General features: G+C 36.3%; 1 protein-coding gene across 3 annotated transcripts in view; it reads left to right on the forward strand.

Annotated features, from left to right (window-relative positions):
* The first annotated feature begins 278 nt into the window (after window positions 1–278).
* The window catches only part of stan (Protocadherin-like wing polarity protein stan), a 133,506-nt gene continuing 118,510 nt past the window's right edge, over window positions 279–15,274 (forward strand). For all 3 annotated transcript variants that reach the window (XR_001846784.1, XR_001846785.1, XM_017609867.1), the window contains exons 1-2: window positions 279–1,738; window positions 12,385–12,589. The gene's annotated coding sequence lies outside the window, so the exon portion shown is untranslated. The remainder of the gene's footprint in view (window positions 1,739–12,384; window positions 12,590–15,274) is intronic.

Raw genomic sequence — 15,274 nt, forward strand, 5'->3', positions numbered from 1 at the left:
CAGTATTAAGTATCCTTTAACAGCTCAATTTTAGCTCAGTTATGTTACTGTTAATGTACAAACTAAGTAGCAGAGCAATGTTATTAGCAGTTACTGCTGCGTCGGCGTCAACGCCGCTGTTAACTCAACATAATGGTGGTAGTTTTTGCCTTATTGGCGCCCACATTCATAAACATATGTATGTATATAACTCTGCCAACGTCACACACCAACTTCAATGCGCTACGCTCACCAATGCCAAAATCGGTGAATGAGTTTCAGTTTCAGTTGAGTACTCGTGGCGTTTGGACGTGTTTCGGAAGAATTGGTGGTAACGGCGAGGTTTGTGAACCCATAACACTGTTCAGGGTACATTCATATATGACAGTGAGGGTGCATCCCATCATCATCATTAGGGGAGAAGTGGTGAATAGTGAGACAAAGCTACATACATATACATACGCACATAAAAGCAAATGATTACAATTGTGTACACACACCAAAAGCAATAATGATACAAGAATAGTTTGCAGTGCAAGAAAATAAAAGATAAAAGTAAGTGTTAAAAGTTGAGTGGAGTCAGCAACGAATGTGCAACACAAAATACATACAACAAAAAGGAGAGAAAAAAAATCTAGAAACGACAACGGTAGTGTGGCAAAGTGGCAAGTTGGCCTTTTCGTCTTACCGGTTTTTTGACATCAACACATACATACATACAAACAAACAAACCCATACAGATGTGGTGTGTATTTACACATATACATACTTATGTTTGCTTGTAACTTGGCTTGTTTGGTAAATATTTGTGTATAAATTGTGCGTCCAAACGCGTTTATTGCGCCAACAGCGCTGCCAGCATTGGCGCTAACATTATTAACGTTGACTTTGCGGTCGTTGTGTTGCTTTGAGCCATTCGAAAATGTATCTGTGTATATAAATATTTCGTTGCGACAGCTGTATGTATTTGTTTGCGCGTATAAGTGTTAGTGTTGGCTTGCTTGTAAACGTTTTTGGATTGAAGTTGGCTTTTTGATCTTTGTGGGCCGACTTTGAGTGTATCTTGTCTCTGGCTAGCTCGCAATTTTTTGTGGCTTTTGAAGCCTTTTTTTATTCACGAATACAGTGTGCTTTGTGTGTGAATTTGAGAAAATCCAAACTTAAGCTTACAGAAGCGAGCATAGTTGTGGAGCAACAATAACAACAAATAGCAAAAGAAAAAAATAAAAGTAATATATGAAATAAAAAAATATATACATACATACATAAATATCACAGGCCAAGTCGTCGTTTGGCTACAAATACAGTTGTTGTGCAATTCACGAGATTAACGTCAAGTATTTGTGTTGACCGTTTGGCATGGATAAGAAGCATTTGTTGTGAAAGCCCCAAATATACATATATATATATGTATGAACATAGATACATATCGAATCAATAAAAAAAAAATATCTGACGTAGTGAATTACGAATTCAAACCAGAAGCAAACGTAAAAGTAAGCCAATATATTGGTCTACTCATAAATTTAGTGTGAAAAGTATCTAATTTGAAAAAGTTTTGCAAAGTGTTAAAAAAGTAATTAAAAAAAAAGTATATAAAAGAAGAACATAATAGTTTATTAGTGAAACTTTCCGTGTGTTTTTCTGATTATAAGCGCGCTAAGCCTGCCTCTACATACATACATACATACAAAATAACGACTAGGTACAAGGCGCATCGCAAATTTCCTTCGTCTGTTGGCGTACTAAAGCAAAAATAGTAAGTTGTAAACACTTGAAGTTGGCTGAAAAGTGGCACAATGCAATAATAGGCATACCCGTATACATATAATAGTTAAGCCTATACTTGTTTAGTAGTAAGGAATTGGAAATAAGTAGCACAAAAGAGAACAACCAAATTTGATGAAGACTGCCAATAACGAGTTTGGTGGAACTGGAATGAACTAATGTTGATTATGAGTATAAATAACATATAAAATAAGATAAACAAGAGATAATGCGATCTGAAATATCACTTGTATCTCTAAAGAGAGTCCCTAACTTAATATGCTCTGAAACTGATTCTGGATCAGGATCTGGTGGTCTTTCTCAAAGATAATGGGGATAAGCTTCACTTTTTTCTTTTGGAATATGCTTCGACCTTCCAGACTGAGGTGTTTGCAGTCCTCAAGGTCATGGACAGCGTGGTGGAGGAGAAGGAGTTTACGTCTCTGTCACAGCCAAGCTGCACGTAAAGCATTGACCAGCCCTCTAACTACTTCCAAACTAGTTCAGCAATGCAAGTCTCGTCTAAATTATGTTGGTAAATAGGTTGCTTTACTCTGAATGCCAGGTCACTCGGGAGTACCTGATATTGAGACATCTGACCATTTGGCCAGAATCGGAATTTCTCGGTCTGCAACCACTCCTTCCTACCTTTGGCCGTCGAAGCCACTATCAGAAACTGGGAATACTTCGCTCAGAAATGACTGAGAAGGCATCGAGGGGCTGCAGGTTCGCAAAACTCATATTGCCTTCAATATCAGAAGACCTATCTAGTTGTTTGGTATCATTGGGCAGACGGGACTGCAGATAACTTGTTGGGCTACTGACTCGTTACTTCAAGTGGCGTAACCACCTGACTGCGATAGGCTTACATGACAACTCCATTCGCCCATCCTGCCTTGAAGAGAATGAGACGGTGCAAGAATAAGGTATGAGGCATTTTACCGCGATGTGTTGAGACGAACACCTGAGCTCTTTGATGCCCAACAATCTGCTTAGGTTTATTCGTAAAAGAGACAGAAAAACAGTAGAATAGATGGCATGTAGTCTGAATGCTGTTTTCTGCAAACGCCCTCTTCTTTCCTAGTGAATCCTAAAAGATGGTAGTCAGTCAAACTCCTTATTGAAGATTTTAGTTAAGTTAATCTTTATCTAATCGGGGCTGGACAGTCACAAAAAATGTGTTTGGAAGTTTCCTCATCCTCAAAGTACAGCCGGAATTTCAATTATCCGATAACACCTTTCCGGCGCATTTGCAAACGTAGATGGCTGTAGAAAGTTAGGTACCCAAAGAAAATAGCTTGTTTTCGATTTATTTGAATAAAATTCGTTCTCTTGAGAGAACTCTCTCCACTTACTGCGTTCAGAATGTAACCACTCAGCAAATATGGTTCTCGAAGAGGGTCAACTAAGACCGAAATAAGGTTTCAGTTCTAAAAAGCCAGTTAAGGATCCATCCCACGCCACCGATTTCCTTTCTTTCGATCCCACAATAGTCCGGCTTCCGGTACAGAATTGCTGTATTTTTTGTTATAGCAGCCTTTAACCAGTTTGGATTACATTATACAGACAAGAGTCCACTCTAGAAGCGATTTTATCGCCACATCTGATCAAGTTCTTGTCGATGCTGTAGCGGAGAGAGTCGTCAAGTATTTTGTCATCATACTACGAATGCATACGTCGCAATCGGGCGGACGATGATGTGGTAAAGATACTCGAGCAACTCTGAGTTTATATAATGGTTTATAGATTTATATAGATACATACATATGAACATCCATATAACTATGTAACCTTAATCTACATTGATAACGAAAATAAGGGACTACCTGCAATAAAAATGCATAAACTAATTAACAAATATGAAAATAATAAAAAACAATATTGTATCAATAGACAGAATATAATTGGTCGTAGTGGTAAGCAGTGCAGGTTTTCACTCCGCAGCGCCCGGGTTCAATCCCTAGTCAGAGCAACATCGCAAAAAAAAAAAAAAAATTTGTCCCATTAAAACAAGAACAAGGAGATTTATAAGAAGCAAATGTGAATTGTAAGAAGGTATAGGATCATCGAATTTCAGAGAACGAAGAGCTAATTCCAGGAAATTGTGAATATGGTCTCCAAAGAAACGTAGCATATGTATTTAGAGATTTTAAGAAAATCTAGAATCAAATATAAATCCAAGGTGTTAAGTTTCCTGAACAAAATTTAGTATTATATTCGATATAGAGTAAGAGGTATGCATGATATTACGAACTTTTGAACAAGTAGTATGAAAACATCTTTTTTTGTTATATTTAGTGTGAGGAGAGACTTTTGGCACCAAGGAATCAGTTTATTTTACTCTGCTTGAAAGTGTGCCGCATCGGTAGCATTGCGTACAACAGAGAATATTTTTAAGACATCAGCATACATATAATAAAAATCTGGCAACAGAAAAGCAGGCACTTATGCTGTTGATGAAGGTAGGCCGAAAAATATGAGACTTGTTGAAAAGGATATTAATTTCTCGATTTCTTTAACATTCATGGCTTCCCATGCACCTAATTCATTTGCATTAGCTTAGTGAAAATGGAAAAAGCTTTCGAGCGCAATTAATTGAACCGAAGTTCACTTGGTTTTTATGAAGTATCAATGAAATCACACATCCACAAAGGAGTCTGTACCCAGCATGAAATAGATGCGAAACAGTGCTGGGAGTCACCCTGGTGGAAAGGCATTTTATTTTTGCAATATCTACTAACCTTTCTTCGCCTTTATCAGCGGCGATTCTTTCAGAAAAACACTGCTTCCCCAATCAGAAAATATTCTTAACCTTCGAATATTCTTGCTATGAATATTAAAGACTCAACTAACAAAAGCAGCTTTATTTATAATTAAAAGAATAATCTTTTCAAGAAGAAAGCAATAACTACACATCACCTGCAGCTACATAATTGCGTTTACGAACACTGAGTGATCTAAGTAACAAAACTAGGTAAAACTCGAATATTATTCGTAATCGCAAAGCTGCAACAGGTTGTCATCTAACAAATTAGAAAACATAATTTACTTTCCTTTGGCTGATCAAATACGAAAACCATCGTAAACAATCAGAATTTCATTTAAGATATTTACAATTTCTTGCAGTGATATTCAACTATTTATTTATAAGCGGTTTATTATTATTGTATTTACTCACTTTTATTAAGCCTAGATAAATACATACATACATACGTATGTTCGTATGAATATATCCGACCTGAATTATTGATTGGTCATATTCATACTACGATTATTTATTCAGTAAGCGTACGCATTTCCATTTTAAACTATTGACAGAGCGATGTACATATGTACATGCATGCGTGTAATAAAAAGGTTTACTGCGATATCGTACTTCATACGTTTATATGTTTATATACATTTACTCGCTACTGTGTTAATATTAAAAATTAATTATGCTGAATTGAATGCATTAACGCTCGAAAGCAGATTCTTAGAAAAGAGCTTCTACAAATTGGATCTATAAGTAGAACGCGATGAGCTCAGGTTTGGAAAACGTAAACCAATTGCTATGGCGGTATTCAGTTTAATTGATGAAATAACCCATTAGCATGAAAATGCGTAAAAAGTAATAATTCGAAATTTTTTGCATTATGTATATCTGTTGCTTGAAAAAGTACTTTTCCTTCGCTGTAAATTTTCTTCAAGAAAAGAAAATACAAGCATTTTTTTTTTCTTGATAGCTGTTAACCGGTTCTTCTCCACTTCTTGGACTTCAGTTTATATCGTGAGTTTGGCCCGACAACTTCCCCGAAATTTTTTCATCCACCCGTATTGAATACACGGAAACGATAAGTAAATTTTGAACCAATTCGGTGAAAATGAAAGTAATGATAAGGTTGATGAATTTATCGGGTTTCTTGGGAGTTTTCTACTATGCTTTGATGGAGTGTGAATTCTCCGATACCTTGACTGGGAGGATCCCGATCGGCCAGTCATACGAGAAGATTTTGTCACGTTCATAGGCGCATTTGGAAAATTGACGACAAATAGCTAGGAAAGGTTTTCACTTTGCGGAAAGAATTTATAAAACATTGTAACTACTTTGGTTGCAATACAGACACTCAAAGAATCCATGTAGAAGATCTCTTCCATATAATTTACTCAAATGCCACACAATTAGCTAAAAACTTACACCCCCCAGAAAGCCGGAATAAGCGGTAACCATAATCATCGAGGCAATCTTCCATTCCAAAGCCGTGAAGCTTATCATAAAGTTTCTGCATACATACTACCATTCATCGAAATGGTCCCAGAAGATTTAAAGACGCGATATTCAAAAGACGTACAGAAAAGTTTTAATTTCAGTCTGCCGTCGCATTACAGCTCAACAGCCACTTGGAAGAGGTTTCTCGATAAGAGGCAACAAAGAGTCTTTTTTGCTCGTTTATATAAAGTAGTGGATAAAAATATACGTATATGCGAAAGGCAAATTTATCTATTTAAATAAACACCACTAATATTTCCTGCGAACACACATCGATTTACATATTTTATCTCACCTCCGACACAGAATTGTTTTCGTACAAAATTACGCAAAAAAGCTTACTCGTTCGTTTTAGGCATGCCATTGTTACGAATTTCGCAAGTTCGAAGATACGATACGGATTGCAGCATACCATTTCGACGAATCGTAGCAAAATCCGAATACGAAAGTGTTGCAGAATAGGGGTGCAAGTAATTTGAAAATTTTTAAAATTCTGTGAGTTCCAAGGACTGATAGGCATTTTTCAGCAGTGTGCTATAATTACATATATGATACAAATATAATTTTACAGAAAAATAACGAAATTGATCAATCATTGCGCTTAAATGCGGACACAGATACGGTCAATATGTTTCGGAAAGGTGAAAAAACATATATTTAATACTTGCGCCGGGTATTTAATGTTCGGCTCCACCCGAACTTAGACTTTCTTGCTCGTTATTTTTAGTAAACTTTCCAGGCTTATTAATGCAGCTATTAAATGTTATTTTAAATGGTCCAGTTCTTATTCCCATGAATGTTCTAAAACGGCATACTGCGAATTTGCTTGCATTTCCATAATAAGACCACAACTGCACACTTAAATTTATTTAATACTTGAATGCACTCTATACCATAATCTCCTTCCATAGTTAGTGTTTGTTTAGACAAAATTTATCTGCTTTGCCCATGTTTTCTAAACGCAACAATTTGATATTTTATTTTCCCACATAATTAAGTAACATGCTCAATTATGAAAACGCATACAGTTACATACAAATTTTCTATACATCTATGGGTTTGTGTATTTTTATATATGTATATACATAAGTAGGTATGTACATACGTACAGTAATAAACAAGTGTATCAAATGCATTTATGCACTCGCTACACTGGTGTTCATCATCTCTGGCAAATTTTACGACGCACAGCAATTTCGCACAGAATTAATTTTTTCATTTTACGCGCCAGGCCAATAGCCTGGCCTCACTATCAAAGCAACTACATATGTACATACACTAAGTAAATGTAATAACAACTTTGCCGCGAGTTGGCGAAGAAAAAAAAAAAACCGAATTAAAAAAGCAACTTGCGAATTGCAAAATTGCAGCTGTCTTGCAGCAGCGAGCTATCAGCCACACGAAATGAATTCCTTTTACCAAACGACCGATTGTATGCCACTTGCCGCACGCATACAATACGCCATGGACAGTTGCTATTGTAGCTGTTTGTTTTTATTGCAGGTTGCTGTCCGAAACTCGTCCAATTCCTATGCCATCGAAGATATATGGCCATTAAACGTTCGTCAAGGTATGCAACATAGAAAAAAATGGAAAATGAAAAAAAGTTGAAAATAAGAAAAATACAATCTTGGTAGCAAAAGAAAAGAAGTTGTAAAACCGGTTTCTGCGCCAGTGCTGCCCTGCTGCTACTGCTAGCCACTACTATTTCCACTGTGGCCAATACCACTTTATGACTCTTCATGCTGCCATCGCAAACCTAGCCTTGCTTGCAGTTTTTTTCCTTTCTCTAAATGTCGTCTGCGGTTGACGTTTCAGGAGCTCGTGAGCTGCTACTTCACACAACTTGTGCACGCGTCCGTACATTTCTATATACATTTGGATTTATGTGCACTAGGGTGGTCCTTAAAATATCGACAATTTTATTTTGTCCTACGTACAAAATAAAGACATCGACGGTAATTTCAAAATTAAAAAAAAACTATGGTTAGAAAAAATATTGACTCATTTCTGCTATAACAACCGCCCCCTTCCACCAAAAGTCAAAACTGTTCAAAAAAGATTGGGAATCACATAAAAATTATAGCGAAGCTTGGTATTTCAAGGTTCGAAATTTTTTTTAATAAAATTTTAAGGTTTAAAAAAAAGTTTTTTGTATAATGAGTTTTTGGGCATTATTATTATTACTATTATTTTACGTGAATGGGGGGAGAGGTAAGTTTGTATTAACGGGTGATTTTTTTGAGGTTAGGATTTTCATGCATTAGTATATGACAGATCACGTGGGATTTCAGACATGGTGTCAAAGAGAAAGATGCTCAGTATGCTTTGACATTTCATCATGAATAGNTGGCGCTACATGCCACACAGCTCGCGATTCTATGGCCATTTTGAGGGAAAACTTCGGAGAACAATTCATCTCAAGAAATGGACCGGTAAGTTGGCCACCAAGATCATGCGATTTGACGCCTTTAGACTATTTTTTGTGGGGCTACGTCAAGTCTAAAGTCTACAGAAATAAGCCAGCAACTATTCCAGCTTTGGAAGACAACATTTCCGAAGAAATTCGGGCTATTCCGGCCGAAATGCTCGAAAAAGTTGCCCAAAATTGGACTTTCCGAATGGACCACCTAAGACGCAGCCGCGGTCAACATTTAAATGAAATTATCTTCAAAAAGTAAATGTCATGGACCAATCTAACGTTTCAAATAAAGAACCGATGAGATATTGCAAACTTTATGCGTTTTTTTTAAAAAAAAAGGTATCAAGCTCTTAAAAAATCACCCGTTATAAAGAATACCCAAAATAGATTTTTTGTATCGCAAATATTCGCCTTTGATTTGGACTTTGACCAGCTATAACTCAGCGAGCTTGGGAATTTATATTAATAACTTTCAAACTTTTGTCGAATTCTTGCGTTGTTTATTTTGTAATTTAATTTTTCTTTTTTTAATTCTTGTTGTAACTGCTAAATGCGCAGAAATTTAGATATTGATATTGTTAAGTACCCCCCTAATGTAAAAAGATATACATACATATATAAAAGTACCTACAAGTAAGAGCCAAGAAATGTTGCTGCTACTTCAGCCACTACATCACTGCCACTTCAACTTCGTTTCAAATGCACACACACACAAAATATGATTGCTGTTGTTGCTGGACAAGTGGCAAGCACGTATTGCAATTGCCCAGGTGACTCTGCATTCAGCGACGCGGCCAGCTAACTGCGTGCGAGCGCTGTTTTGTTTTTCTTCTTCTTATTTTTGTACACTACTTTTATCTTACCTTGTTGGCCATGTTTGTTGTTTTTCCTTGTTCCTTCTTGTTTTCAATCTGCATGCATTTCCATAAAATTTTTTTCTTTATTTCTCCACCGGTTATTTGCAAAAATTCTTTATGTTTGTATGCATTTGTGTGTGTTGCCTGTATCTACACTAGAATGCGGCTAAATCCGCGTTAAGTTAAGCTTATCCGCTGCATTGCTGTGCGAATACTAGTACTAATGCAGCTTACTGCAACATTCTTAATACCCCTGTCTTCCCTTTGGATTAAGCTAATATGTTACATGCATACAAACATACATATGAAGATGGGTATTTACATATGAATACATGTATGTATGTATGTATATATGTACTGAGGTCATACTTGAGTTTGTATGCAAAATTCTTTTGCCGTTTGCAACTTTAGTACGCTTTTATATCCGAACGCTGCTTTTCCGCATTTTTAGCCAAATCTCCCTTTTCTTGTTTTAAATAAACTCGTAAGTTTTCGCCGTGCTAATAATTTTGTATAACATTTGATTGTGCTTTTTCGCGTTAAGATGCCATAAAATACAGCAAAAGAGTTTTCATACTTTCTTTATGTTACCTGAACTAAGTCAAGCTTATCTCCCGCATGCTCTGCAACAAAACTGTCATAGTGGAGTGGGACAGTGCCTCCGTTCAGCGTAAGGTGAATAAAAGTACTCTCAACCTTTCTCTGGGTCGTCTTCGGAAGGTCATTCGGGAAGAACCGAAAAGGCGAACCGGTCGGATGAGGATGTGGCACTCAACCTCGGATAAATGTTATTTTGCAAGGGTACTTAACTTTCTCACAAATCGTGCCGGTAGCTTCGGGCTTACAGTTAATACTTGTAAAACGGAGCTAGCTTTGTTAACCAAGAGGTATAAAGTGCCAAAAGTCCAATTTGCCTAGATCGATGGCGTTCCACCTATGCTCTTTGAAGGTCTCAAGTATTTTGGCGTGACCCTATAAAGTAAACTGCTTTGGAAGTCAAATACTGCGAAGCGAGTATAAAAGGGTGGTTCCATACTAGTGCAAAAGCGTTATGGGGAAGACGTGGGGTTTCTCTCTAGTAACTACTACTGGATATATGACAGCCAAAAATTAGCGAACGTGTAAACTACAATTCTTGTTGGAATTAGCGTATGCTTGGTGTCATATCCGTAGACATTGCTGGTAAACCTATCCTATGAGCACTCGGAGATTAAATGAGTTGAAGTTGAAAATTTATATTGAAGCAGTAGATTTCCTACATAGCAATGTAATATCAAACATAAAGCCTTAAGTATATACTCTGACAGTCGAACAGCACTCAAAGATCGCTGATGTTGTGACCGAAACTGCTCAGAAAACGCCTAATATCTCTCTAAGCCGCTTCAGATTATTTTTAAATTAGTTGGATTAAGGATCCAGGCCGCGTTGAAATTGCCGGAAACTGGCAAACTATTTCTGGCCGGTAGTCAATCGCTAGCGGTCAAGGCAGCTTCTAAGCGCCAACTAGTTGGGTCTGAGAGCAGTCCTGGCCGGACACTGTCCCACAGCAACTCATTCGGTGTGACTTAAATTCGTTTCAAAACTCGACTGTTGTAACCATTTGCCCAGGTTCAGGATCTAAAAATTTTACATGGTATTTTATCAACTCTTCAGAGGAAGCCCTGTCTGGATATCAAACATAAATTTTTCTCTTGTAATTGAAATATACTTAATTTTTTAAGAGGTTTAAGGAGCTACATTTTAAATTTTTATTTGCTTATATTAAATTTTGTGGTGCAAAGTGCACCTGTTAATAAATGTTGCATAATAAAAACTATAGTGAGTAAAATTTTTTTCTTATAAAAAAATGAATTTGAAAACATCTTGCTTGTTCTAGCTTAGCCTAAAAAACCGTCTTTGGGGATATGTATAGGGGCTCATAAAAAATAATTATTAGCTAAAAGTTACCGGGAGGCAATTTTGTGTCGCACAATTTAATATGCTTCCTTATAGCCGGTTTCATTAGCAATTTAAATGGAAAATGATTTTCTTATTTGAATTTAATATGGAAACACGCAGAAAAAAAATCATTTTTCACTAAATTTCTCTCGTGTCATATCAACTGAGAAGAAAAATTAAAAAAAAGTAAAACGACTTACATACCCAGGAAGAAGGAGAAAGAGGAATAAGAACACCTAAATGTACATATATTCCAGTTTGCCAAAAGGGGGCAATGTCGTTCAGCGATCGCCTGCATTTCTTTAGATTTGCGAAGCGTTCGAGGCTCGTATACACATCTGGTAACACTAGGACTCTTTAAATCAATGAGTAGCCTTTATTGGCCAGTCCACGCTACCTAAACCATATGCAATTTCGAAACTAATTTTTGAATAAGTTCTGTTGACAAGGATACTCGTAATTAATACACTCACTTCTGCATACTTAGATAAAAAAAAATTCGTTACTGAAACATTTACTTTTTGTGTATGCCATCGATATTGACACTGCGGCGAAAGGCATCAAAAATTCCTTACAAATTACTTAAGTTTTCGCATACCTACTTTGAAATGCTAAGAACGTTGATTTAAGGTGAAATTACGTTGGAAACCTCAAGGAATTTAAATAGTTAAGAGCGAGAAAACGTTTTGGCATTTCGTTTTGGACATTGTTTCGCCGATGAACTTGGACGCAAAGCGGTTTTACTATGAAGATGTGTTGTTAGCTATGTATATTCATATATGTACTACGTAAATGGATGTATGCAGGCTTGCTTGTATTTGTGCCTTTACTAAAATAGTTAAAAAAAAAAAACAGAAGTCAACGCACTGGTGTTCATGGCAACCGGTCAAATTTTTTGCCTGTCTACGCCGGTTTTGTGTATTTGCTTCATCTTAGTCAGTGCTATGGTCACTGACCAGCTGGCTATTAAATTTAAATGCAAGCAACTTAATTGGCTATTTGATTTACATTTTTATGTGACACTTTATAAATTCGCCGATTAAATGAGAGCTACTATCAGAGATTATTTTTTAAATTTATATTTATTCGGCTAATACTTTTTCATTTTATACATAAATATTTCATGTACATATTTACTGGTATTAATGTTGGCTAAACTTCTTTCATTTCAGACAATCTGTGGGCGCGCATGTGCGTATGTTTGTGTTTTTGAATATTTATGTATAAGCGGTAAAAGTGTTTGCAAAGTCTAGTATAAAAAAAAATTACTGGTACTTGCGGATTAAGTTGGAATGAAAATTTTACGAAACTTTTAATCCTGAATCAATTGTTAGGTAACCCCCAATTTAGTCCGAAGGATAATTCAGTGCAAAAAGGGTGAGTGAAAAAATTCCTACTTCTACTTAAGTTATTGTATATGGCATAATAATAATAATAGTTTGGCGCTTCCAAAATATGCTATAATGTAAATTTTTTTGGTGCAACAAAAACAAGGGATACCATGACTTAAAATATCTTTTGTATCCTTATATTGGTTTCTATTCCTGACGGCCGAAAATGTTATTAACCTCCCTTATAAAATCTAAAAGTTTTTTTCGTAGACGAATTCCTAACCTTAAGGTCATCAAATGTAGAACAACTTAGTCTGTCCATTTCCAGACGAACGAATGTGCACCCACGTCTACCCCTCTTCAATGCAAAGACGGCAATCCATCTCCGTAGAAAGACCAATCCGGTGCATGTGAGAGCGCAGGTGACTATGGCCGGCTAGTTAGCCAATTAGCAACATGATGTTGGCTCTGCTCAAGAGATGTATATCTTTCCTAGCAAAAGGAAAAGTCTGGCCAATCTAAGAACCCCTACCTCTCCCGGTGCTAACTGCTTTTGAATTTACCCACACTTCGATTATGAGTCTCGAAGAAGGCCGTACAGACGATCAGCCTTACCTTGCCAATTCGTCGGTGGTCTCATTACCTACGATCCCGCAGTATCCTGGTACCCAGCATAGTAATACCGTTTCATTGCTGCCAAGAATTGGAAAGTGTTAAAGAGTTCCCCGAAGACCCTGCAGGTGATCGTCCTATTGGCCGCTGCCTATCTGAAAAGATAACTACAAGCGCGCTTTTTGAACGCTTCTCAAGGTTCTGTCTGGCATAAACTGAGGTTGCTACTTAATCGGCACGGAAAGACCGCGCACCAAAGACCCATTACAATAGAAAGACACCCGCTCCTAATCTGCCCTCCATCTCTGATCCGTCTGCATGCCAGTGTTTTTATATTGGATCTAGTTCATGTAGCCATATTTAGCGGTCTGGGATTTTGACCTGACATTTCCCTCCAAAGCAGATTTCCTTCGGCAAAGTGTCGAGTTTATATGAGAAGCTGTTGGTTATGGCTGAAATACACTCGAAGGTTTTGCCATTGCCTGCCTAGGGGCGACCGCTGTTAGAAAAAAACATTTTATTTTCTTTTGTTTTCGATGTTAGTCGGAAACTGAGCTCGAAGCCAGGCAAAAGCCCTAGCGTTGGCTCTAAGCCAAATAATAAAATCGGTAGCAATGTGAAGTTTAGTTACTACTTTTGGCCACAGCTTATGTATATTGGATATCCTACTGTGCGTACCATTCTTCTCTGGTCTCGAACACCGTATACTTAGGCATCGTTGTATTGAAGTCCCAAGCGGATATAACGTATACAGTGCTGGCTTCTAAGTAACTTGCATTAAGTTAATGTAAAAATGAAGTTTTTTCTACAACTATGCTGATCGAAAGACGCACCCATGGTAATCAAATGCTGAGTCACGCAAGATGTTATTTATATATTTTCTTTTTGGTTGTTGTTTGGATATGTACGTATGTTGATTTGTTAGAAAAATACTAACTTTTATAATATATATGCTTCGTAATCTACAAAGTAACTATCGCATCAAAGGTTAACCACCTCGAATGTTGTTTGTTTTTTTTATTTTTTTGCTGCTGATTGCTTCATACTTTGTTGGTAATCGATTTCTTGCTGCCTTTCTTTCAATAATTCCACATATGCAACAATAGATGTATGCCTTTCCTCCTTATGCGAAAGTTATTCTTACTAAGTACGTATATATGTAAGTGAAATTTCCCCACAATTTTGCATGACTGTGAACGCATACGTGCAGTTATTTTCCTTTCAATCTCTACTACAAGTTTCTTGTAACAAATATGTATTTGCTTTAACACCCAGCAGCGAAGGCAAGTAACCCCTATGATTTGGCATTTCTTGGTGGGCAACGCACTTGATGCGGAAATAAATATTTGTTTGATTTGGTAAGATAAATATTTTTTTATATAAAACATTCGGTTTATGGTATATTGTACGGTGAAAATGCTTAGTTGGATCCTTGGAGGTGAATATGCATACAAATGTTTGTTTGAATTTCATTTCAAGAATGTGTATAAGTACATATAAGCAAATAAAGTAAAATAAAATAAAATACAATTTTTAAAAAATAAAATAAAACAAGATAAGATGAAATAAATTAAAATAAAATACAATAAAATAAAATAAAATAAAATAAAATAAAATAAAATAAAATAAAATAAAATAAAATAAAATAAAATAAAATAAAATAAAATAAAATAAAATAATAGGCTCGTCGGCCTCTTCCCCGCCAACCATAGTTAGGTTATTCGAGCTGGAATAAAATAAAAAGTTTCCGGTGAATTTTTAGTCGTTATTTTGTGATCCTAATCCAACTACTTCGTTTCACGAAAGGAGCCAAGGTTCATGCACTAAGGTCAGTAGTTATCAGCAATATGTGAATTTTCCATATACATGTTTACTCCTCAAGGTATGACTCACACTTATAATCAAATTAACAACAACATGTTTACTTACGTTAAGTATGGCAGGGGAAAATTTATGTAGAGTAATCCACACCCAATCGAAACTCAATAGCAGTGGGACTATTTTTCTTTGAAAAATTATTTGCGTATGCATGTGTGTATGTACATATTTGTATATTTAGATATGAGTTTGAATGCAGTTAAACACTACCAAAGCTATAAAGTTCGGTTCGCATTCGGTG

The sequence above is a fragment of the Rhagoletis zephyria genome, unplaced genomic scaffold, assembly GCF_001687245.7.
Source record: "Rhagoletis zephyria isolate East Lansing unplaced genomic scaffold, Rhagoletis_zephyria_1.1 Rzeph_scaffold_00261, whole genome shotgun sequence".
NCBI classification, from domain to species: Eukaryota; Metazoa; Arthropoda; class Insecta; order Diptera; family Tephritidae; genus Rhagoletis; species Rhagoletis zephyria.